The 24,673-nt window shown below is 39.3% G+C and overlaps 1 long non-coding RNA gene across 3 annotated transcripts; it reads left to right on the top strand.

Annotated features, from left to right (window-relative positions):
* The first annotated feature begins 33 nt into the window (after positions 1-33).
* LOC106729927 lies at positions 34-23,977 on the top strand. Of its 3 annotated transcripts, none has more exons than XR_004314012.1 (7): positions 34-202; positions 2,115-2,311; positions 3,160-3,335; positions 18,120-18,294; positions 18,637-18,828; positions 19,826-19,927; positions 20,565-23,977. It is a non-coding gene; the product is annotated as an uncharacterized LOC106729927 (long non-coding RNA). The 3 variants fall into 3 exon arrangements; XR_004314017.1 differs by having other exon boundaries at positions 18,634-18,828; XR_004314013.1 differs by lacking the exon at positions 19,826-19,927 and having other exon boundaries at positions 20,565-23,976.
* The last annotated feature ends 696 nt before the right edge of the window (positions 23,978-24,673 follow it).

The raw sequence follows: 24,673 nt of genomic DNA, 5'->3' as shown, positions 1-24,673 counted from the left end.
CCAGCCTCGAGGGCGCGGAGCACGGCGCGCCCGCCTCGCCGCGCCACGCCGCCCGGGTGGGGGCGTGCATGGCCCTGGTCGCCCGTCGGTCCGCCTGGGACTGGGGCGCGGCCCGGAGGCTCCCCGCCGGCTCCTCTCTGCTCCAGTAGCCCCTCCGCGCGACCCCGGGCGTTAGGCTGCCGAGCTGAGGCTCCGAGAGCAAGTGAGTAAGAGAGGACTGCGGGAGGTGAGAAGGGAGGGGACCCTTCCAGGGCCTCCCCTACCCCGGCTTCGGCCCGCCCCTCGCCCGGGAGGGAGGATGAACCCAGTGGGCTGGAGTTGGCGGGAGGGAGCTTTCCGGCCCCTTTTCCTCCCGTGGCCCACACGGACCCCCCTGTCCCCTGGTGATTGACAATGTGAAGCTCCAGCCGGTAAAAATCTTCCTGGGGGGTCTGTTTTTTGAGGCGGAGCGGGACAGCCCAGAAGCTGCAAGCCGCTGAGTATGTTGAGATGATTGGAAGACTGTGCTGAGAAGACGTACCCATCCGTGCCTCAGGTCTGCGCGCGCCTGAAGCGGCACGTGTGCGTGGGGTGGGGTGTCCGGGCCGAGTCAGTCCCCTGGAGGGACTGCCCCCGCCCAGGTCCTGGGCCAGGTGGCCCCGAACGCCCCTTTCGAGGGCCCTACCTGTGCCCTGGAACTCAGCCGGTCCGGCTGGCGCCTCCCCCGGAACTCAGGGACGCAGGTTCCCCTGCCCCAGGTGGAGTAGCAGGGAGGGAGCTAGCCTGGGAATATGGTTCGTTTTAAATGGAAAAAAAAAATCCTGAGGAGACTTAAGAGGCGTCAACTCTGGAAGAAGGATTAGTAGTAGTAGGTTTGCGGGCGTCAAGAAGGAGGAGGTGCTTCGTATCCCATGTATCTAAATAAATTAACTCGCCCCCCCCCCCCCGCCCGCTAGACCAAGTCTGCGTAAAGAGTTTCTAAAGCAATTAGTGCATTATCAAGTGTGGTAGCTTGACGTTGACTGGATCCCCTCAAGTTGGTATCAGGAGGAGTCTCCACGGAGTTGCATCACCAAATGTGCTTTCTGCCCACTTGAATATTTAACAGGGGAGCTGACTTTCTGGTAGATGGGTTTTGAGGACGAGATAAGGCAGTTTTCTCATTTTGGCAGCGGAAGAACGTTCACCATATTTGGATTTGCTCCGCTTCTCTGGACACAGATTTCTCCAAGCTAATGTGAAAGCTGGTGACGGTGAGGTGGATAGCTGATTGAACTAATTATTTTTAAAGTAGTCGACTGGCTTTCACTTCCTGGGCCCGGATTTACTAGTGGAGCTAGGTTTTTTTCCCAAAAGAGGTGACAGATTGGAATAACTGAAAAGAATCTGCTGGGATGTTTCGTCCAGTCCTGAGCTCAGCGTAGGGTCCCGATGACGTACTTAACGTTTCTTCCAGGGCCTCTTGTATACACAAGACTTCTGTATGCTTGTGATTGCAAATGCCACTTCTGATCCCACAGACTGCTTTATCTGACATTCTTCCTGCTTTGAAGACTTTTAATGTAAAATAAATCATAGAGCTATAAAGACTTTAAGACTTTAAACTCTCCTTTAATAAACAAATCTGGAAGGGAACCCCATCAAGATTAAATCACTTGCACAATCTCATCTAATTAGGTGGTTTAAAAACCGGAGACCCAACCTAGCTTTCCACTCTCCAAGGCTGTATTCCTAAATACCAGTTTTAGGTTGTTTTTCCAAAATAAAAATCCTTTAAAAATTATATTTCAATGGTTTATGCTCCCTCTCCAAGTGATGAGTTCATCTTTGTAGTTTTGGAACGGGAACAGGCCTTCCTCATGGTTTGTACTTAAAGACTAAGAACACTTAAAAGTAAGTTAATTTTGGTTTTAAAAAAATATGCAGATGTTATGACCTGTGAGCCTAAGTAGATGTAGAGAGTTTATAAAAGATTACTGAAATGATACAAACTTGTTCTTTCTGCGTTAGTTGTGATAGTCAACTGGGTCACTGATGAATTAGCTGCATTTAGTTTCAGTGCCACTGATGTAATTTCCAAATAGTCACTAAGCAGTGTTATACTAGTGAACTAACTTCTGATTCGTTTTTTGCAGAGCGAATTGCAAAGCTCATCTACAGCCAGATTGACAGCATAGTTTTTTAGGAATCAAGAATCAACTTTGGGCTATTTCCTAAAATTAAACCACGAAAGCCCTCTTGGAGTTTACACAGCCATCTGCAGCACTTGAATGTGAAAAATGATCTTCTTCCATCAGAGAGATCGCCCTCTTCAGCTAAATCATCAGAAGTGGTGAGAAGAAGAGACCCTACCCGACCAAACTCATGCAGACAAATTAAATCCAGCTTTATTTTTTTAAGCAAGGAATGGAGTTGTACAGGGGTGGCCAGATCACCGCACTGATCGGTCCCCCTAGCACCTCCACCTCCATGCAGGTTGTACCCATGCAAGGCACTGGCTGAGGCAGCAAATGGGAGTTGAAATCCTGCTCATGATCCACTCACCAAGCCCAGTTGATTGGTGCATGGCCGTGTCTGCACAGACGATGTGGCTTCTTTTTCTAATTTGCACCAGTGCACCCTGGTTGGGCTAGTGGCAAGTCTGACCATCCCACTCCCATATCGCAGTCCTACCTGGATTATATTCTTTGCCTCCGATGGATTCAAGATTTTTATGAACAAATGACGTTTCTTGCAAAAGATGAAAAAACTGACCCAAATTGAAATTGATTTCATAGGTAAAGCTCAGAATATGATCATAGATAGGAATTATGTATATGTGTATTTACATATGTATGTATGCACAGTTATGTCTATGTATCAGAAGTTAGCATGACTTAAATTTGGTAAGTTTTATTTTAAACTACTTTGGGTATGGGAATCAGTTTTATATATGGATTTCTGGACTTCACAGGAGTATTTACTATTTAATTCCATTTCAACAAATACATATTAAGTGCCAGGCACTGTGCTAATGTATACAGTAATGAAAAATAATACAAACACCCTGCCTGTAGGTAGTTACTAATCTAGTAAGGAAGACAAATGATAAGGTCACAAATAAACTTGTGATTATAAATTACAGTAAAGGCTATGAAAAGAAATCCTAAGATGGAAAATAACAAGGCACATTTATTTCAGATTAGGTGACTGGAAACAGCCTCCCTGTGAAAATGACATGTCAGCTGGGACCTGAGGGTGAGCTCGAAGGAGTTTATGAAATGCTGCCTCTCTGCCATCTAAAGTTCAGAAAAAGGAAGGAAATAATGCCATCTGCAGCAACATGGATGGATCTAGAGATTATCATACTAAGCGAAGTAAGTCAGATAGAGAAAGACAAATACATGGTATCACTTATGGAATCTAAAAACATGGTACAAATGAACTTATTTATAAAACAGAAATAGACTCAGATATAGAAAGCAAACTTACAGTTATCAAATGGGAAGGGGGTTGGGGGAGGGATAAATTAGGAATTTGGGATTAACAGATACACACTACTATATATGAAGTAGATAAACAACAAGGTCCCACTATGTAACACAGGGAACTATAGTCATTATCTTGTAATAACCTATAATGGAAATGAATCTGGAAAAGAATGTATCGATGTATAACTGAACCACTTTGTTGTATACCTGAAACATTATAAATCAACCATCCTTCAATTAAAAAAGATAAAGTCCAGAAGCATTTGAGTTCAGAGTAGAATACGATACATTTAAGGGAAAGCACAGAATAAAGTAGGTAACTAAGAAAGGAGAGGCTCTAGCCAAATTCATAGTGTAGTTTATAGACTGGGTAACTAATGAAGTTATGTTCATGTACGTGTCATTTTCTCTTGTGAGTACTTTGTCTTTGATGATCTTTGCTTCTTTCTTTAAATCCTGGTTTTCAGCTTTTAGGAATTTTAGTTCGAATGGCCCTTCAGCCATGGCTTCTCATCTAACTGGCACGTATTTTCTTGGTTTGTTTTCATTTTTGCATTGATCATAACCGTCTGAGGTTTTTTCCATACGTGGGAATTCTATGTGATTGGAAGCTCTGTGCAGGCAGGAATTACATTTCCTTCCTCCTGGTCACCCCAGCACAGTCCCGATCAGCCTCATCATACGGTGCCAGCCTCTCGATGAATGCGGCTGTCTAGCCTCATTTCACTTAATGCTTTTTAAAGGTTTACATGGAGGGAGTACTTGCATTATAAAAAATTTTAATTGTTAAACAGAAGGGAAAACACAACTTAAAGTGCACCTTCACCAAGGAATTTCAGGAGACCTTGTTACTAAAGGATGATTCCCCCCAGGAAGGGCAGCCAAGAAAGCCAGAGAATAAATACACAGCCTTTAAAAACTAAAGACTGGTTATCGTTCAAGTACGCTGACAACAGTGGTAGGGTTGCTGGTAGGGGTTTTTTCTAGAGTTATTCAGTCTTTAGTTTAAAAGTTGGTACCTGCTGTGTGCCAGATCCCGCTCTGGGTACTGGGGACACAGCAGTGAATGAAACTTCTTTCATGGAGCATGAAACTTCTTTCCACTGGGGCAGACAGACAACAAGTAGCCACAGAATGTGCCAGAGGGTGAGTGCTACAGAGAGAAGGGGCGCGAGGAACGAGTGCGGTGCTGGAGAGAAATAGTCATTTTATATCCCTTCGTATCTGCAAGTTCCACGTCTGGGGATTCAATCAGCTGCCATCGAAAATTTTTTTTTAATTCCATTCAGTTACAAAAAGCAAAACTGAAATTTGCCATGTGCTGGCAACTATTTACATAGCATTTACATTGTATTCACAACTATTTATATAGCACTTACATTGTATTGAGTATTTTAAATAATCTAGGGATGATTTAAAGTGTCCTGGAGGATGTGCATGGCTTATATGCAAATACTATGCCATTTTGTATAAGGGACTTGAGCACCTGTGGATTGTGGCGTCCGGGGGTCCTGGAATCAATTCCTTGTGGATCCCAGGGGTGATTGTACATTGTCAGGAAACTGTCTCCAGAGACTGGGGCGTAGATATGTGGGCAGAGAGTTGAAGCAGTGAGCTACATGCCCGCGTATGTCTGTAAGCACAGGGAACAGCAAGTCAAAGGCCATAAAGCAAGCATGCTTGGTATGTTTCAGGATTAGCAAAGAGACCAGTGCAGCTGGAGTAGAGTGGGTGACAGAGGAAATGACAAGAAGTGAGGGTAGAGAAGTAGCCAGGGGCCTGGATTGCATAGGATTTAAAAACTATGTTATGGACCTTGGCTTTTTCCTCTGAATGAAATGGTCATGACTCAGGGGTCTTGTCAAAAATAAAGAAATGCCATTTATTAATGTATTATTAAACATAATAGCTATTTCCTGTTCCCACAGAGCAAATTAAACATAAGGACTTAGTTAAATGGGTGTTGAGAAACTGAAAACAGTTAAAAAAGATCAATGAAGTAAAAGTGACTGCAGTAGGCAGCTCCCATCCCTGGGGATCGAGGAACACGGGAAGTTGGGGTTACCAAAGCCTAGAAGCTGACTCAGGAGCCCTAGGGGTTGTTGCCCAGCTGATGCAGATACCCCCGTGAAGGTGACATGAAGTTGACTGTGGGTGTGCTGGGAGAAAACTGGGCACGAACTGACTGACACTGACAGGATGGGTTAATTTCCTAGGGCTGCCATGGCAAAGTACCACGAACTAGGTGGCTGAAAGCAAGCAAAGAGCATTCTCTCACAGATCTGGCGGCTGGAAGTCGGAAATCCAAGAGTGGGCAGTGTTGGTTCCTTAGGGAGAATCCGTTCTGGGCTCTCAGTCCTGGGAGCCTCAGGCATTCCTTTCCTTGGTTTGTAGCTGGTGTCCTCCCTGTGGCGTCACATCTTCTTCCTTCCATGCATGTCTGTCTCTGTGTCTGTATTTCCCCCTCTTTTGAGGACATCAGTCATGTTGGATTAATGTCTACGTCATCTTAGCTCACTCATTTGCCAGCACCTAATTCTCAGTTAAGGCCACATTCACAGGTACTGGGGGTTAAGACTTAAACATCTTTTGAGAGGGACAGAGTTTAGTCCATAATACAAGATAAGGGGGCACTGCTGGGGTGATGCAGACAGGAATGGTGAGGAAGGAGGAAGGAATAGGACCTTTTTCATCACTGCCTTCCAGCCTCCCTCTTCTGCGCTGTCTTAGGTCAGATGGCCAGTAAGCAGAGCTCAAGACAGGGATCCCTGGGCAGGTGCTTTACTGAAGGAAAAGGAGAGTGATGGAAGCAGGATAGGGCAGGAGAACAAAGCTGAGGAAGGATGAGGCTAAGGATGTAAGCTGGAGACTGGCTTCAGTCTGATCTCACAAGGAATCTCTTGAGCACGAAGTGCACCACAGAGTTGGTCCCATCCTGGCGCAGAGTGAGGTGGAGTGGACTGATTTTTTTTCACCTACGTATCAATTGGTTACTGTTTGCAGGTTGCCCTCAGGGAGACAGGTCCTGTTCTGCCAAGAACAGTGCTCTGGAGAAGGGGCAGCTGTGAACTCTGATAGCCTATATTTTTCAAGGAATTTGTCCATTTCATCTGTTGACATAAAGTTGTTCATAATATTGATGTGTTAATCCTTTTATTCTATAGATTCTATAGAAATGTCACCTCACTCATTCCTAATATTGACAGTTTGTGTCTTCTGTCTTATTTTATGATCAGTGTGGCTGGAGGTTTATCAATTTTTTTTGGTTTCATCAAAGAACCAGTTCTTGGTTTCATTAATTTTTTTCCTATTTTTCTGATCTTCTTTTTGTTTTTGTTTTTGTTTTTTAGTTTATTTCCCCTCTGATCTTTATTGTTTACTCTCTTCTGCTTACTTTGGGTTTAATTTGCTTTGATTTAGCTACTTTCTTAAGATGGAACCTGAGGTCATTAATTTGGGACCTCTCTTTTTTTCTAACGTAGGCATTTAGCAATATGCATTTTCCTCGTGGTACGGCATTTAGCCACATCCCACAAAATTTGCAGTGTTGTGCTCTCAGTTGCATTCAGTTCAAAATGCTAATTTCCCCTTTGAGTTCTTCTTGACCAGTAGGTAATAAATGTCTCAGTACTTGGGGATTTTGTTGTTGTTGTTGAAGCCTTTCTGTTGTTGATTCTAATTCAATTCCATTGTAGTCAGAGCTTAATCTGTACGAATTGATTCTTTTAAAAATTTGGGGAACTTTTATGGGTAGGAAAATGGTCTATATTGGTAAACATTCTGTCCACAATGGTGAAGATTGTACACTTTGCTGCTGTTGGGTGGGACGTTCTGTAAATGTCAAGTAGGTTGATTTGTTAGATAGTGTTGTTTGGTCTTCTTTCTTTATTGGTTTTCTGTCACTTGTTCTATCAGCTATTGAGAGAGGAATAAATATTGACAGCTCTGAATGTATTATGGATTTTCCTGTTTCTTGTAGTTCTGTCAGTCTTTTAAAATATGTTTCGAAGCTCTGATAATTGAGTGCATAAGCATTTAGGACTGTTATGTCGTCCTCATGAATTACCTCCTTTTGTCATTCTGAAATGTCTTTCTTTATCCTTGATAATCTTTGCTCCAAAATCTACTTGTTATTAATATAACCACTCTTTCTTTCTCTTGATCAGTGTTAACAGATTTCCTCTCATCCTTTTACTTTTGATTTATTTCCGTCTTCATATTTAAAGTGCATTTATTGTAGGCAGCATATAATTGGATTTTGTTTATTTTTGTCAATGTGACCTATGACTTTTAATTGAGGTGTTTAGCCCCTTTACATTTGATGTAATTACCAATCCAGCTGGGTTTAAAATCCAACTCTGTACTATTTGTTTTTTATGTGTCCCATCTATTTTTTTGTTATCTTTTAATTCTTTAGCTCTTCTTTGGGATTATTTTAATTTATTCCAATTTCTCTGTTATTGGCTTATTAGCTATAATTTTTTTCTTAATGCTTACTTTAGAGTTTGAATTTTTTTTAACTTATAGTGTGCCTTCAGTTAATATTATAGCATTTCATATATAGTATAAAAACCTTAACAGTATACTTTTATTTTCCCCTCCCAGCCTTTGTACATATGCTCCCCATATGTTAAAACCTCAGTATGTATTGTTACTTTTTTCTTTAGACAGGTACTTATTTTTTAGATTTTAAATAAGAATAAACATCTCTTATATCTACCACATAATTAACATTTTGGTGCTCTCCATTCCTTAGTGTAGATCTAGATTTTTATTGGTATGATTTTCCTCTGAAGCACATGTGTTAACAGTTCTTGTTAGCCTTGTAGTAATAGTGTGAGTGTGATTGAGTCAGACAGTCTTTATTTTACCTTTGTTTTTGAAAGACAGTTTTGCTGGGTATAGAATTTAGGTTTACAGGGTTGTTGTACCGTTTCTTCCCCCAGTGCTTTACAGATGTTGCTCTGCTATCAACTCTATTTTTCCAAGGAGAACTTAACTTGCTCTCACTTTTATTTTGTTTTTTGTATGTATGTACATTTTTCTCTGGTTGCTTGTTACATTTTCCCTTTATCAGTGGGTGTAAGCTTTTTAATTGTTATGCCTTTCTATAGTTTTATGTTTCTTGTGCTTGGGTGTGTTGAGATTTTTGGATTTGTGGGTTTATAGATTTCATCAAATGTGGAAAATTTGGAGCCATGATGTCTTTAATATATCCTCTCTCCCTCTCCTTTGGGGAGTCTAATTATATATATCTGTTAGGCAACTTGAAAATGTCCCACAACTTTAAGTTTTTATTCTCTCTGTATTTCATTTTCATTTCTATATTGTCACATTCACTAATCTTTAATTCTGCAATGTCTAATCTGCTATCATTTTAGCTCAGGTATTTTCTGTTTCAAGTATTGCATTTTTCATCTTGAAAAGTTTGATTCTTTTAAAAATCAGGTCTGTACTTTACCTGCTGAGTCTTTTCTCTACATACTTGAACATATGAAATTTCATTACAATAACTGTCTTAATGTTCTTGTCCAGCATTTCTGTCATCTGTGCTAATTCTGGGACTGTGTTTATTCACGGTTTTTTCTCCTTATCATGGCTTATATCATCCTACTTCTTTGTCAGCTTGATAATTTTTTGTTAAATTCCAAACCTGATTTTTATCTTGTTGGATGCTTAATATTACATTCTCATAAGTATTCTTGAGCTTTGCTCTGAAGTTTGGTTAAATGGCTTGGTGACAGTTTGATCTTTCCAAGCCTGCTCTTAACGCTTGTTAGGTAAAACCAGAATCACCTTTAATCTAAGGCTAATTTCTTCCACTACTGGGGTAATATCATTGTAAATGCTCTACCTGATTTTCCTTGAATTATGATGTTTTTTCCTCTGGCTGTTTGGAACATGAACTATTCTTGGACCTGCCTCAGCTCTGAATATCTGCTCTTTTCAAGCAGTTCTTTCCCTTCAGGCAATTTCTCCACAGGCACATGCTACTAAATATGAAAACTGGAGGGGGTATCCCCTGTGGATCTCCGTAGCTCCTTCTCTGTACAGCTGTCTTCTCTCCAGTCCTCTGCTTTTTGAACTCCAGCTCTTGGCCTGTCTAGACTCCATGTGTCTCTCCTCAGTGCAGGGTTAGTGCCTGGTTTTGTTTGGATTCCCTGTCCCTGCACCGCAGCCTGGAAACTCTGTCTGGGCAGTAAGCTGGGACAGTCATGGGGCTCACCTTGTTTGTTTTCCCTCTCTCAGGGACCAGTGGCCTCTGCCTACTTGGTTGATACATAGTGCCTGAAAACCTTGTCCAGGTTTTTAGCCCTCATGGTCATAATAATAGAAGAGGAGCTGTCTAGTTGTTTCAGGAAGGGTGGTAAACCCAGTCCCTCTTACTCCATTTTGGCTAGAAGCAGAATTCTTTTTCTTTTTCTTTTTTTTTTTTCTGGTGACATTTTTGATAACCAATTCAATTTCTTTAAAATTTTAGGCTGTAACAGTCACCAAGTTCATTTCACTTCAGTTGCGTCTTGTCAGCTCGTGGTCATGTTCTGCCTCCTTAGACCTATGGCTTAGTCTATACCCTGACCAGGTAGTTGGAAGGAGTTTATTTCGGGTGTTTTTCCATTTTGCCCTTTGTGACAAGAAGTGACCCTCATTAAGTACATTTGCATTTCCCTTCTTGTATCAAGCCCTCTCAACTCTGTCCACCGCTTTCTGCTTCTCAAGCCGGACGCTGGCTGTCTTCCTTCCTCTGCCACCACTCTGGGGGAACCCCGACTCTCCGAACGTACTTCTCCTTGTGCTCCAACAGCAACAGTTACTTCTGTTTATGCTAGACAATGTGTTCGATTTATTTAGAAAACACACAAAAAACCCTTCTTCTACTTTTTTTTTTTTTTTTTGCCTAGAGGGTAACACCTGGCTGCTGTGTGTTCTGAATACAAGGATGGGGAATTAGCAGCAGGCTTTGACCACATGCTTCTGTTTCCAGCCCTCTGAGGTTCGCTGCTGCCCATCACACCTGGAGTCCTGAGGCTGTAACCCCATCCCCCTCTGAGAGGCCGAAGGGCTCCCTCCTTGGCTGCAGGCCCCACACTCCATGTTTATTCTGGGCTGTGTCTTTTTCTCATCTGCCTTCTTGAACTCCACTCCTCCACTAGCTTCCCGTCTTCTAGAACCATGTTGAAATAGTTCATCCATTGATAAGCTCCTTCCTGTTCTTCACTGCTCTGTGTTTTCCCCTCCCCTTTAAACTGATACATTCTTCTTTTAATAGGATCCAAGGAATGAGAGGAAATGTATATACAAGCATACGGTTCAGTTCGTATTCTTGACCTGGCACCCACTGCTATTTAGTTACTATAACTGTTTTATTATTTCTGCAAGTTACATTTAGTTCTTTAATTCACACTGTTGACCAATTCCTTTCTCTGAAACTATGTCTTTCCTTGTTTCAGTAACTCCAGTCTCAACTGATTTTTCTCTTACTTATCTGGATATTGCTCCTCGGGCTTCACTTCCTCTCTACATCTCGTTACGTATTTTTATACCCCAGATTCGGATCCTTGACCTTCTTCTTGCCTTAATACCTATAGGACATTTGTACCTGTAGATCCACTGGCTGTTTCAAACTCAGCACACCCTAAACCCAACTTGCCACCTTCACTCCCAGATCTGCTCCTCCACCACCTGTACCTCCTGTCTTGATGAATAGAGCTTCTGGACCTCTAACCACCAAGATAGAAGTTTAGAAGCCACCTCTACTCCCATTTCAGATATAATTGGCCATAATGTCTTGCCTGTGCTGTCTCCTAAATATTGCTCACATGTATTCACTTCTTTCCATTCTCTCAACTACTGCTTCTTTTATTTCTATTATTTTTAATTTTTATTATAGAAAAACTTAAACATAGTAAAATGTGCCTGCACCCAGTGTCAACAATTATCAACATTTGGCTAATTTTGTTTTTATCATGTCTACCCCTCCTTATTTTGCCACTCCATTATTTTAAAACACGTTCCAGATGTTATATCATTTCATCAGTAAAAAACTTCAATGTGTATTTCTAGAAGGAAAAGATATTTAAATATGTAGGCACAAAATCTTTATCATCATAAAATAACAATTCCTTTAAAATATATTCATATATCCAGTAAGTGTGTATTTTCCTTGGTTGTCTCATATTTTTGTTGTTGTTGTTGTTGTTGTTTTTACAGTAGATTGATTCAAATCTGAAAAGAAGCAGGAACCACACACTTTATTTGGTTGATATGATTTAACTGAGTCTCCTTTAGTGTAGGGGTTCCTCCTCCCTTTTTGTTTTTCCTTCTCTTGTTTGTTGAAGAAGTCAGGTCGTTGGTCCTGTAGAATCTCCCTCATTGTGAATTTTTCTGACTGCACCCTCCTGGTGTCATTAGAGATGTTTCTCTATTTCTGTTATTTTCTGCAAACTCATAGTTAAATCTAGAAGTTTCATTAGAATTTCTGTAAGAATGATCCGTAGGTGGATTCCATTTCATTGTATCAGGGGACATAAAATGTACAATTATTTCAATTTTTGTAATGGTAAGATTTTTCAGTGGCTTAGTGTGTTATTGTACTGATCCATCCATTAGAAAAAAAAAACCTGTAACCTCTCACCAAGTGGTTTTTTTTTAAACTTTTTTTTATTGAGTTATAGTCATTTTACAATGTTGTATCAAATTCCAGTGTAGAGCACAATTTTTCAGTTATACATGAACGTACAAATATTCATTGTCACATTTTGTCGCTGTGAGCTACCCCAGGATCTTGTATATATTTCCCTTTGCTATACAGTATAATCTTGTTTATCTATTCTACATTTTGAAATCCAAGTCTATCCCTTCCCACCCCCTGCCCCCTTCTCACCAAGTGGTTGATGATCATTGCCTAAGGCTGATATTTATTAGGGGCCTGTATTTCTTACCAGCTTTACTGCAACAATTTCTTCAGGTTGCCATGCCTGTAATTTTTCCCCCAACTCGACCACATTATGCGCACTGCCACTGAATGGATTTTTGTACACCACAAATCATTTCATATGATTTCCCTGCATAAAATTCTTCAGTGGACTCTTAGTGAATTTAATATAATCCAAATTCTGTAGCAGAGATACACAAGAGCCTTTATCATCTGGTCCCTGCTTACCTGGTCGTTATTTGCTTTTGATTGATAAATACTTGAAACTTTCTAAAATAGAATCTTCTCGAGGTAGAAAAGTTACAAAATGCTGGTTTAACACTTCTGGGAAATGAAGGATGAGCTAATACCCTGCTGATACACAGGCAGATGGCAGAAATTATTTTTGTAGCAATAACACATAAGCCCTTAAAGAATGAGAGCATCTTAACATTTCACAATATATGTAAATCAGATTATTATGCCATGTACCTTAAACTTATATGGTGCTGTATGTCAATTTTATCTCAATAAAACTGGGGAAAATATTTATAAATAAAAGAAAAAAACTCCAAGTCTTTGACCATGTCAACAGTGGCAATGTAGCATTTCAAGGTCATGCCCAAGAGTGTTGACTCTAGGGCAGGAAATCCAAGGAAGAGATACAGGACAAGGGGGCAAAGATTTTTGGAAGAAAGCAAAGTTATATTCTTTTCCAGCTTTATTGAGGTAAAATTAACAAAAATTCTATATGTAGTAAGGTGTACAATGTAGTAGTTTGATATATGTGTACAGTGTGAAATGATAACAACAATCAAGTTAATTAACACATTCATCACCTCACAGTTAACTTTTTTGACCTTTTTTTTTGGTGGGGGGGATGGTGTGTGGTGAGCAAAGCTATATTTTAAAATATATTGATTATAAATTTGCTCCCCAAAAGTATATTGTTTGCCCAGGTTGTGTTGCCATTTCAAGCTGCCTTCCCATGGAATTTTCTCTTAAAGTTATTAGGCAGATGTAAATAACTATTGTTTAATTCGTTAACTTATATGAAGTCAAGCTGTAATTTAAGAACTAATTTGAATTCTATTCCATTTATATTTAATTTGTTTATAATTCGTTATAATTATTTTGCTAGATATAATTAATTATAAAACAACTTTTAAAGACTATGTCTTAATTATACCTTATTGCTTCTACTTTACACTTTATATTTACTTATGCAGCTCAACTGAGTAAAATTTTATTCCCTAAATGCAGCAGTGTCAATTAGCACGTGGCATTTACATGAGTTTCCTTATGGACATTTGGCCTTTACTAAATGTCTGCAATTGGTCCTTAATCGTGTCTGAGTCATAAATGAAATGACGGAATCATGTCTGAATCAGAGGGCTTCTGTCTGCATCAATCACTGTGCCAGCCACATTTGCTGGGGTTATGGCCTGCCACTATCACCAGCCCCTTTTGTGCAGCCAGCTCTGCATCTCATATGTGTCCTTGAGTCTCCAAGACTCTGTTGATGCACCGTTGAACATCCCTGACATCTGTTTGCTCTCTGCACAATGATTGGAGTTGGTGTCAGTGAGAGGGACTGAACTGGGATGGAGATCCCTTGGGTGTCTGCAGCAGGAGTCACTGATGGAGATGTCTCATGATGGCTGGGAGTTGTGTCTCATGAAATTGAGTCTTGTCAATTCAAATTTATTTAAAAAAATAGCCTTATTGAATGGTAGTGACTTAAACTGTTATTTTTATAGTCCATGCTAGGTTTTTTTCTTTAGTATATGTCAGTTTCTTATAATACCTGAATCAACTGCAGTGTTGTAATTTGCTAATACATTTTCCATCGATGGAATTGGAAGGGTGAGCTAATGGGACCAGAGGGTGTGCAGAAATGATCCTTAATTATAAAATAATGGAAAACAGTCTACATCATGAAATTACCTCATAAACAGAACGATCACAACGGAGATGGTTCAGCAATTAATGATTTCATCAAGTAAATTAACTCATTTGTATCTCAACCCTCCATAAATGATGTGAGAAAGTATAATACCTTAACTATGTAAACAGTTAATAAAATATGGAAGACATTATAAATTCAGAGAATTGAAAGCCTGCACAGCTATAGGATTAATTACTTTTGTGTTCATTAGGTGTTTTGGAAACTAAGCATTAATTTTCTGGCTTTGCTTCATATCAGGACCACCCTGTAAGAAAGTTTAATTCCTCAGTGAGTACCTATTTATCATTTAGCTAAATGTTTGGCAACTAAGCCACCAAAGTAACATATGCAAATGAATGTTTACCAATGAGTGAATGAAAATATGCTCTATTTCTGAATGTGCTTAATTCAAGAGTAATGTAAAAATACGAAGACATTTGTTCAAAATAGGCTACCTCAATTAAGATGCAGAATTAATCTTCAAAGATACTAAGCTATGTACAATTTTGGCAGTTTGACAGTCTGCAAATATTTCTTTGAAAATGTGAGAAATAAGTACAATATGAGTCTAGTTAGATAAAATCACAATATCTGATGATTTAAAGTTTTTCAAATAAACATTTAACGTTATTTATCTTATAAATAATTGTCCTGGAGAAAATGTTACATTCCTGAAACCTTTATCGTGTGGTTCAAAGTGTGAACGTGCAGTAGTCTTAGGATTATTTGGTCTGGAAAGGGACAGATATTTGTGAAAGCATATTCTGACAGATTAAAACAAAACCTTAGCATTTAAATTTTAGGACCAAAGAAATCATTACATCTAAAGCAACAATATATCTGATTTGATGGAATGTGATATAGTTAAAAAATTGTTTGTGTGGTGTGGCTTGAGACCACAAATTCTGGCTTTTTCAAAAGTCCATGAATTCCATGTATTATTATTTTCAAAATGGGTGGTTTACTTGTAAAGAAATTCTTCAGTTCTTTATTAGAAATACATCTAAATTTTATGTCTTACCCAAGGGCATGAAATTCTGCAAACATTTTCATTTATTAATAGTTGTAAACACCTGGGCATTTATAGACATTACAGATACTTTTACATGTATAAATTTAGAATAAATGTTGGATAGAAGAGAAAGGTTTCTGACTTTAAAATCTATTTGTATTTCATAAGACCATAGGTTCCACAAGACTCGATCTTTTGCTGTTTTGGTTTGTTTGCTTTAAATAAAATATGGTTTTTCTATTTAAAATATCTGAAAAATACACTCTCAAATGTCAACTAGATCTTGAAATATATTTGGATAATTATGAGTATAAATTAACCCAAATGTCAGGATTCCATATCCTTTAAAACAGATGGGTTTTTTTTTCCTTTTTGGTAGAGGGAATGGAGAATTGTGGGTTTATTTTTGGGAGCCTGAATCCAAAGCATATTGAGCCAGACTTTATTTTCCCTTGAAAAAGAATCCTGTTCTAATCACCACACGTGCATTGTTTATTGCTTTTAAAGAACGGCTTAACATGATTAATAAGCACCTAAGAAAAAATAGTGTTATTTTCTTCCTGAAAATGTGAGGGGCTCTGCTTGTGAGACCAACCCAAAGGCCAACACTACACATGATGGTAGTCCTAAAGGAAAGTCTTCACTCACAGCTAGGGAAAGAAACTTTCAGACATGTATTGATCTTGTGAAATAGGAATATTGATTTAGTATCTCTCCGGGCGGGTAAATGAGATCATATTTCTAAAATTCAGTGTTACATCCTCTGAGTTTGTAATTCAGCCTTATCTCATTTCTTCTGAAACTAGAATTTTCCTCTTTCTTCATCTCTGCTGGAACAGAGTCTATTTCTCCATTCCTTTTGAACTCTTCTGTTCAGATAGATGAATGGCTATTTTTATATTTTGTACAGATTCTTCTAAGAACTTTCTCACTTTGATTGCCTGTGTGACGTTTCCCTCTAGTCTTTGAATCCATTTGATCAATTATTTTTGTGGGACGGAAGTTTCTTCTGTGCACAAGAAAGCGCTGTATTTGAGCCCTTACTTTATGCCATGTGCAGCAATAAGTGTTTTGCATCTGTCATCCCACATCATCATTGTAGCAACCCTACGATGAAACAAATACATTTTACGTACAAGAAACAAAAACTCAGTGAGGTGAAGAAAATTTCCCATGGCCGCTTAGCTAGTCCATCACACGGCTCTGGTACAAAGCCAGACGCATCCAAAGACCAAGCTCCATCAGTTCACTGTGGTGCTTCCAGAAGAGCTGGGCTGTGATGGTTGTTTATCCTAAACACAGATGTCTCAGTACTGTGCTCATCTTCTCATTGACAGGCTGAAACCAGATCTTTTCTGTTTGTGCACTACTAAGTGTTCTCGGCATCTGCTGTTTCTTTAGTCTGAAGTTTGGTGCAGAGGTAACTTGTTGGTCCTTGTGAACAGACCACACAACCTGTCTCTTCAAATTGTTCTCATGTCCACTGACCCCTTCCTTCCTGCCACCTCCTTCACCTCCTCCTGCAATAACTCCCTGTGCTTGTCCTCACCTCCGGTTTGACCTTCCTCTCTTTGAACACATCCTCTCTATTAATTGCATATGCTTTGTAACAATATAATTACAAACTTAGCAGCTTAAAACAAAGTGCATTTATTATCTCATAGTTTCTATGAATCAGGAATCTAGGCTTACCAAAATTAAAAGCAAAGTCTTAACACTGTAGACAGTCTCAATAAAGTGATTATTGTACTGCTCATTCTGTTATAAATTTCTTCAATATTTAAGAATGCTTTGGGAACTTTTCTTATTCTTTTTTTTTGATTATTCTTATTTGAGGAATGAAGAGACATGAATCCATGTAGATTTCTTCCTTCTTCTTATACCGACAAAGCAGTGATATAGTAATGATAAACCTTTTAAGTATATGAACTGAAGGAGAGTCATATTTTAGATCCCCTAATGAAGATACAGAGAAGAGTGAACATAAAGATACAGTTTTTCGTGTCTGTTGTGAAGCTGCAGCAGTTTCCTGTTCCCTGAAGCCTTGCTGTTCAGTGGGCTCCCGTGTTCAAGTGTGTGGCATCACGTGCCTGGCAGGATCCCTACGACTCCAAGGGCAGGACGCCCTGTAAGGCAGAGAGGGAGACGAGGGTGTGGGAAGTAGGTTACAAACTCCTAGAATATTAACCTGCTTTCCCTTCTGAAACAGGTCTGAACTTAGTAACTGGACAGCTTCTTCAGGGCCAAGTGGGGGCATGTTCTATTTCTGTGTTGGCCTGGAGGACAAGACAGGGCCCTTCTCATAGACTTCTACCACCAGGCAGCTACTGTCATTGTGAGTGTAACTCCTGCAGAGGAGGAGCACAAGGTTCCCAGCAGGTGGCTTGAGTAAATCTTTTGGCCCCTTTTCTCTTAGTGACTAGGAATTTTTTCTAAAATCAATGATGTGGGGGAGGGTATAGCTCAGTATAGTGTAGTGCTTAACATGCATGAGGTCCTGGGTTCAATCCCCAGTACCTCCATTAAAAACAATAGTAGTAGTAGTAGTAGTAATAATAATAATAATAGTAATAGTAATAATAATAACAATAAATAAACCAAATTACCTCCCTCCCCCACCAAAAAAAAAATCAGTAATGCTATGAATTAAGAAAACAAAAACAAAACATCAGAACCTTGAGCACTCCAACCAAGCCAAAGGAATGATTCCTTGGAATTCTATCTTAACTTTTATGAAGGCTTTCTTAAGAAAATGGTACCACAGTGGATATATTTCCTTCATTCATTTGCATACAGATCTTGACATCTAGATAACCATCTATGAATAGAAATCTAGTGAAGAGAGATAAGCTTGAAATTTGCACATAATGAACGATGTCCAGGCTGCTAATACTTTCTTAACTGACGCCATCCCACGCTGGCTGTGTATCCGGAGGTCAATGTCCACATGCAGGATGAAGATAAAATGGAGGTGAGCTACCCTAAAAACACACAATCAAGTAAAGCTCAGCATCTGCTGTCTAGTTAAGAACCACATGGGAAAATACATGTTTTACTTTTGCTTTGCTCCTAAATTAGTATCCACTGGCCAAATCAGGTTTTCATGTCTTGTGTCCTACTGATAACACATCCTACACTGGAGGGCAAAATACTGACTCATATATTTAGAGAAATAATGCTCACTGATTCCCTAATAATAGTTCCTTCTGGAGCTGGGAGAAAATTATGAAACCCAGAAGAATCTAACTTTTAACTTTCATTCATCAATATATGACTATTAAATCAGGTTTTGTATTGTTATCTGAACCAGCAGAGCCAATTTCAAGAGGAATAAAGAGGGAAGTCTTCAAGGCAGTGAAAAAGTTGGGTTTATCATCACATTACAAGCATGTAGAATAATTTTTAGTGGATACCCATTGGAAGAGAACCTTAAAAAAAAAAACAAAACAAAGAAAAGACTTGCTCATGTTCCAAGCTGGAAGTAACATTGCTCTGAATGAGAGAAGTAAGTGGATGGATAAAACCTTTCTGACTATTTTCTCAAATGCTTTGTGTTATGAGAGCCCGCTGCATGCTTTTTCTCTAAATGAGGTCCTCCTCAATTTAAACCCACGGGCATTTTAAGGGAAATTTAATAAACAAGTGCTTTCTTGGCCAAAAAGAATTCTGGGTTATGCAAACAGTGAAGAGAACCATGACACAATATGCTGAGTGCCTGCTGGGTCAAGTTTAATTCCATCCCCTAGATAGCTTGTCCACGCACAGGACGCCTTGGAAGTCAATGAGAGGAAATTAATGTACCACCCAGAGCAGAGAAAATTGAAATATGCTGAATTAATGTTTTGAATCATAAAGGTCATTCAAAGAAAATTCTCTGAATAGGGTGCCAACCAGAGTCTGGTTTTATAATTTTTATAGAAACCTTATTTTTTTTCCTCTGAAAGGAAATTTTGGTTTTTCTCAGAAAGAATCATAGTACTACTTTGCACCCCCAGTATACAACGTGAATAAGCTTGTCTCGGAAACAATTCTTAATTTTTTTTCTGATTATGAAAGAAAGACATTCTCAATGTAAAAAAAAAAATGTGGACAATAGAAAAAGACACAACAGAAACAAAAATCATGATAATCTCACTGTATCTTAACACCCCAAGATAAAAATGGGTAACTTCTTGGGTATATTTTTAAAAACTGTATTGCTTTGAAGCCAAGAAGATTGGAGTATATTTTATCTGAATGATGGGTATGTATAACTTTTAAATAGCAAAATGAATTTTCTAAACAGTCACCTCAAAACCAGTAAAAACAAGCTGGCAAATAATCACCTTGGAAAACTAGGCACTTCCTCTACTGACACTTCCTTCACTTTTTTGGAATTACCCTCAGAACCAGTTTATGAGCCACAAGAAAAAAATCATCTTGTAACTGTATAGCGTAAACCCTTCTTTCAGAATAGGTCATTTTCCTCTATTTTTTGGTTTGCTTTATATTTTATTTTTCAGGTAGTCTTCATCAGGAGAAGCAAAGCAGAGCTTCTTGCAGCCCAGCTATAGGAAACAAATGTCTTTGAGTGAACTCTTCTGATTTTTATTAGTGTATTTAAGGTAGGTTCAACCTCACACATTTCTCCAAATGTGAGGTGACATCTCGCATAATCACTCCAAAATTTCGTATTCATCATTGGCTTCAAACTGTGCAAAAATATCTGTTCCTGTCACATCTGTTAAAAGAGCAGCTCAGCAGTTACAACACTGACACATTTAAAATTTAGTTTCCAGTGTTGTACTGATGGAGGCGAACATTTCTCTTCTTTTCTCCTTTAAAGATTCATCATTTCAAGCACAGAAGTTGTAAGACTTCTTGAATAGACTGAGGGCACAGGGAACTGCATTGGATGTCTTAGTTAAAACTATGAGTTTCATATAGCTGTGGCTATAAAGTAAAGACTTGATGTGTGCAGGTGAATTATAGAAGGTCCCTATAATCACACTATGTGCTAAGTGACCAATGGATGTGGTGGTTGGGTAATGGGGAGTTTTCAACTCCAAGGTCATCGTCTTGTGGAGGAGATAGGACTGAGAGACACAAAAGAGACCTAAGAGCACTTTGGAAATAAGAGCCATGAGTTTATTCAGCGTTCAACACTTCTGGCTAGCGCCATCTTGAAATTTGCTTTCATGGGTGTCTGAAGGGTCATGATGTTCTAATTCTTTTCTTACTTCTCTTATTACTTCCACATAGATTTTATTCTATGGGTCAAGAATTCTCTACTGATTTTCCTGAGGATTGTTAACTGATTAGTTATGTCCCTGCCTCATGAAAAGCAGTGTTCCACGTTGGCCCTCTTCTGTCTTCAGTTGGGTGTGACAGTGCAAAGAGCAATGACTTTAAAGAGCAGAAGACTGAGGATTGATAGTCCTACGTTGTTACTTGCTAACCTATCTGACCGTGAGAAAATCACTGCCTTCCCCAATAATAAAATCGCCTCAACCACTCCACAGTTGTTAATGGAAAGAGATTTTCACTTTGAAAATGGTAGATCAAACTGGCTAAGACTTACCTTCACTTGATGCCAACACTTTTACCACTATGAATGACTCGGGCATAGATGTGAACACATGACTCCTCTGTTCTCTGTAATTCCACTGAAAGAGGAACACCAAATTTGGATGAGATGTTGAAGATTGGGGTTGGGGAAGGGTAAAAGTTAAAAAAAAGGGGGAAAACAAACAAACTCAGAGAAGAACATGAAGTGAGATGGTAAGGCGTATGAAATGTTCACTCTCTCGGTCTGATTGGCTCTGCCCTATTCGAGCTCCTGACCAGCCACTCTGTGATGGGCACACTCTACACCGGTTATCAGGAGTCTCTGTCTTCCTTGAAGGATAAGATCAAGACAGTGAGACCCAAAGGATAAAAATTCCTATTCCTGTGTGCCAAAAGCCAGAGCTCTGGGTTATTGTCTGGGGACCTGCTGCTTTCTCAGTTACTTAACTCTGGCAATGCCCACACGCATCAAGGGAGACCATGCCCGCCCATGGCCTCATCAGGCCTTCAGTGTGAGTATCTAATTCCCAGTATCTTGACTCTGTCTAAACACTGCGTGATACCTTGTAAGAGCAAAACTAGCAGGGGGGCTGCCTCATTACTGCAACTATGAGAAAATGACATTTGAACTTACTGAGCTGTTGGACCCTCATCTGTAAATGACAGCTAACAAGACCAGTTTTCTCAGATTGATTGTCAGGATTAAATGAGATGACATAAGCAAAAACTTTGTCTATTGATGTATCATACAAACTTAAATCTCTATTATCCCTTCAATAAATTCTTTCCTTACTACACATTGGTGAACCTGAACCTAACCAAGGTTTTTTTTTTTTTTTTTTTTCTTTTTCTTTATGTCAATGTCTTGTCTTTGGAGCTGGTTGGCCAATTTCTTGAAGACAGGAAGATATTTTATACCCCCTACCATGGAGCACACATGATAAACACTCGGTACATAGCTGTGCACTGATTTTCTCTGTTGAACCTCACCATTGCTGTGAAGAAAGGGTCTGCACTTCTCATTTATTTAACTCTGCTGTCGCATCTGGAGAAATGTTAATCAGCTGCAGCTTTTTCCTTCCTTGGCTGTATGACTCAATACTGTGTTGTCATACTTCCCAATTAGTAGCCGTTCCACATGACTCAAAGGGAAAGATGGAAATGAGTCTCACCCAAGACAACATAAAAGCAAAGATAATACAATAAATTAAGACTTCTGGTAAAACTACAAAGAAAAAGTGGGGATTCCAAGAAACATAGATGTTCAGTTTTTTTACAATTTATTCCAAATACTCCCTCAACTCCATCACTTTTTTTTTCCCTGCCAGAGGCTATCTTCTGAATGAAGGGGTGGAGGTACCAGGATGGTCTTGGTGAGAGATGGCTGTGAGGCCCGCTATGATAATGTCACTACTATGTGTGTGTCTTCTGGACCATCCTTTGGAAATTATGCTGCTATTAGCCAGGAATCTTCTAGTAATGCAAGAATGTCATGCACAAAGTAGGTCATCTTGTTTAAATTAGTAACACCCTGGCAAAACTAAATCACTTGATGAACGAAATTATTGCCAAGCAAGAGTATTTCTGGTTAATTTGCACTTAACTCATTCAAAGGATGAAGATCCTTGAACTTCTTAGTCAAATGGACCAAAAATCATCTATCAATTTAAAATTTGGAAAGGATACTAACACTCATGTGGTCTACCAAGGCTAAGTCTTCTTTGTTTTCTGTAATATGCAAGGAGAAAATTCAGTCTTGCAGTCAGAAGTCACATTCTGAGGAAGCCATTTTATTTAATTATGTTTAATTTTGCTCGTTTGAACTTTTGAATATTTTATCCACAAAATGCCAACAACTACTGCTTTCCCTTTGCTACTTTCTAATGATAATGGCTTTTTAAACAAAAGTTTTAGCATGATTTGGTGCTTTCCTCTTTTGTGTTGTCATTTTTCCCACCATGATCATGCTTCTTACACTGTTTTGCAATCTGGTTCTTTTTGTCTTCCCTTCTACTAATGAACCGTGTCTGATTCTTTTTATACACTCAGTGACTGTTTATAGCCCCTATCTCTTTTTCCCTGAAACTTTCTTTACAAGCTAGAGGAAAGAGAAATAGTGCCAGCCTCCTTCAATGCCAGAACTTGAGGCAAGAGGTTCAGGATGTGATCAAGACCCAGCTCTAATACGGACAGAGGATAGCTAAGGATCTGGGAAAAGGAGCTTTGGAAATCCTCACTCAGCACTTGAAAGCAGTCATCCTTCCATCCCATGATGAGGCACTCAGAGACCTCATTGGGAAAGTGTTCAAAGGACCACAGAGTCCTACAGCTTTGGGGTGACGATGGAGGAATAGAAGACTTCTGAATAATTGTACAGCTCACAGAGGCCCTAATCCCTCAGAAGTCAACACCATCACATACCCATGGAAGTGCACGGCCATCCTCCTCAAGTTAAGCCATGTTTGACTGGCCCACAGTTGATTGGAAGGGATGGATGAAGGGAAGGGAAGGAAGAGGAATATACCTAACTCACACTGGGTCAGTTCAGTTTTCTATCACAGGAGCGTGTTAATCTCTGCAGTGCCTGGAAGTGAGATGATGTAAACGAGGGCACTCAGGGGCAGCCATCTTTTGCATACGGAGAAGTAGTGGCAGCAAGTAGGCATGGAGGAAAAAATAACAAGTCTGTGAAAAGAGATGAGAAACTGAGAAATCAAACACTTTCTTGGCTTCTGAAAGCTTTCCAATTACTGGTTTCAGTCCTTGAAAAGGCCCCATTACCCTTGGCCTCCATAATAAATGTCTATCTCATTTCAATAAATTGTCTCTTTTGGATTGCTCGTTTGAACTTTTGAACTATCTTGTGTTGGTATCTTGAGGGAAAAAGGAGGAGCGTTCAAGGCCCGTGCAGCTACCTTTGCAGAACTGAAGGACTGGAGCCTGATCCTTCCTTGTAGTTCTTGTTTTCTTTTGCTCCTTTATTCTGCATTCCTTTAGCATTCATATCGTCAATTGAGAGCATGCCATTTTACATTTATTGTTTCTATAACTGTTGTCAAAGTACGTTCTATTGCATTAGTGTTTTCTAGAGCACTGCATGTCTAGTATCTAATTCAATTTCTTAAGAGTGCTTTCCAAGCTTATTAACTACCCCAGGAGGCTGAAATCTACTGCTGTTACCATGAGGGTTCCTGTTACCCTTAGGAAGCTCAGGCTTGTGAATGGTGAAGCAGAGATAAGTTTGGACTCTTGTCCCAAACCTGCTCCTTTCCTCAGAAAGGCCGGAAGTTGGGGACAGCCCTTGGCAGGACTGAATTTCAAGTTTGTCTGTGAGTTGAACAAGAAGAAGTAAATAAATGATTTCTTTTCTATAAAGGTAAGTGCAAATAATCAGATCCTAAGAATTAGTGTTGGGATGGCTTATTTAAGATTTTTTTCTTTTAATGATCTGGAAGAAAAATAAATGAATGATGGAATCTCCAGATTTGCAGATGACACTAAATTCTTTTAGAGAAGAAGTGGCAAGCTGGAACATTGTAAAATTCAGGAAGTTGTAGCATGGTAATACATTTGGGGAAAATAATCTTTCACAATTCTGAGGCTCTGAGCTCTCAGTTACAGTTCAGGAGAGAGATCTACAGATGTTTTGTCTTGAATGGAATTTGGCACTCTTCTAAATTAGGGTTCAAATTTGGTGATGTTTTTTAATGTTAGTAGCTAATTGTCCATTTTTACTCTATGCCAGACAGTGTGCTAAATACTTTCAGTATATAATCCCATTTATTTTATAAAACCCAGTGAAT

This window comes from Camelus ferus, chromosome 2, assembly GCF_009834535.1.
Source record: "Camelus ferus isolate YT-003-E chromosome 2, BCGSAC_Cfer_1.0, whole genome shotgun sequence".
Taxonomy (NCBI): domain Eukaryota; kingdom Metazoa; phylum Chordata; class Mammalia; order Artiodactyla; family Camelidae; genus Camelus; species Camelus ferus.
The sequence above is the reverse complement of the archived record's forward strand: the minus strand, read 5'-3'. Positions and strand labels throughout refer to the sequence as shown.